Source organism: Nannospalax galili, unplaced genomic scaffold, assembly GCF_000622305.1.
Source record: "Nannospalax galili isolate Female #2095 unplaced genomic scaffold, S.galili_v1.0 scaffold1959, whole genome shotgun sequence".
Lineage (NCBI taxonomy): Eukaryota > Metazoa > Chordata > Mammalia > Rodentia > Spalacidae > Nannospalax > Nannospalax galili.
In genome coordinates, this window is record NW_008343234.1 from 297,491 (window position 1) to 299,585 (window position 2,095).

A 2,095-nucleotide genomic window follows, 5' to 3' on the forward strand; every position below is an offset into this window, starting at 1 on the left:
CATAATACTATAGAGCATAGCTCTAAAACTTTATCTTTTTGCATAATTAGAATTTCACATGCTGTATAGTAACTACATTTTGCTTCTACCTGGCCTTGGCAACCAGAACTCTATTTTCTCTTATATGTTTACCTGTTTTAGACTTGTGTATATGTGGAGTATTTGCTTTTCTACAATGTTTCAGTTAGTACAATATTTTTGAAACTCATCCCATACCAGACATGGAAGAATTTATTTATTTTTGTCTGTTTTCTCATTATTGTTTTTGTGTTAACAGCATGCATATGCATGTTTATATGTACATGTACACCTTCAAGTGTTTTAGTGATCGTGCACACATATGGTGGTCAGAGGACAAACTTGGATGTCAGTCTTCATTTTTCCACTTTGAGACAGGGTCTCACTTAGCTATATTTTCTATTCATTTCTCTGTTCACGAACACTAGGATTACAGACATGTGCTACTACTGTTTCTGGCTTTTACAAAGGATTGGGGTACTCCAAATTAGATCTTCACCCTTGTGTAGTAAATGCTTTTCTCAGATTTGCATTGTTTTAAAATACAATAGTATATCACTTGTACATACCGTACGTTAGTTATTCATCTAACTATTATAGAGAGATTCCAATTTTAGTTATTGTGAATAAGGAAAAGTAAAAAGAAAAGTTGTGGTGAGGGCATGATTTCTTGCAGATCCTTACTTTAGTTTTCCTTGATCTTTGCCCACCACCAGAGCGGAAGTGTACTAATTTTTCCACAAGAACTTTTCCTTTCTTCCTTCTCTCACCTTTCCCTTCATTCCTTCCTTCCCTTTCTCTCCTCTTCTTCCATCACATTTTTCCTGCCCCTGAGTCCCCTCCTCCTGCTCTCACCTCCTTTCTCCACCCCTCTCCCTACTTTCTCATTTCCTTTACTTCTCCTCTCCCTTCTAGTACTACTCCCCTTCCTCCTTCCCTCCCTCTCCCCCTTCCTCCTTTGCTTCATCCCCGCTTCCTTCCCTCCTTCTCTATTTTTATGCCCCCTCCTCTTCTGTCATTTCTTCTTTAAACATTCCCCTGCTCTAGCCCATCTGCTCTCTTCTGCTCCCCCCTCCCTTTCTCCTCCCTTGCTTTCCTATCTCTGCTCCTTTCATGGTTCCTTTTCCTCTTTTGCTTCCTCCTTTCCTTCCTGCCATCTCTCTCCTCCTCCTCTTCGTCTACCCAAATTTCTCTGTACCTCTCTCTCATTGCATTCTGACAGGTTTGTATTGAGAATTGGGATTTTGATTTGTATTCCTCAAAAACGGATATACTTGTTACCTATTTGAATATCTTCTTTTGAGCATATTTTTGGGTCTTTTTCCCATAGTTCGAGTAATATTCATTTTAGCTATTTAATTATGTCGCTAAGTTATCCACTTTTATATTTATTTATTTTGTGTGGGGTGGAGGCATGTGTGTGCTAGGGAATACCCGTGGTGGTGAGAGGACAGCTTGAGTGAATTGGTTCTCACCTTCTACCGTGTGCATCACTGGAATTCAGCTCGGGTCAAGGGGCTTTGCAAGAAGGTCCTTTACTCCCTGAATCATGTTGTCTTTTCTTCTTTATACATTTTTAAAAATATTTATCGCATAATGAATATATGCTTTGAAAATATATTCACCCATTCTATTGGTTAATTTTTTTCTTTGCTGTGTTGAAAAGTATTAGTTTGATAATATTCTAATTATCTATCATGCTTCTAATCTGTATGTGTGTGCGTGTGTGTGTGTTATCATTAATAAATCACTCCCAAGATCAATGCCATGAAACTCTATGCTTCCTACCTGAAGGTTTACATTTAAAAGCTAATGCTAAAGTGTTTATTTCACATTTGAGTTGAGTTTTTGTTTATTGTATGAGTAATTTCATTTTTCTTTATATGGAAATTGACTTTTCTCATTACTATTTGTTGAAGATTTTATAATGTCCCCATTTGGTATTCCAAGCATCGTTGTCAAAGAAAAATGAACATTATATCTGTAGTTGATCCACTAGCTATCCTATTATTTTGACTATTTTGTAATGTTTTGAATTCATAAAACTGGAGACTTCCAGCTTTGTACTTTATTTCTC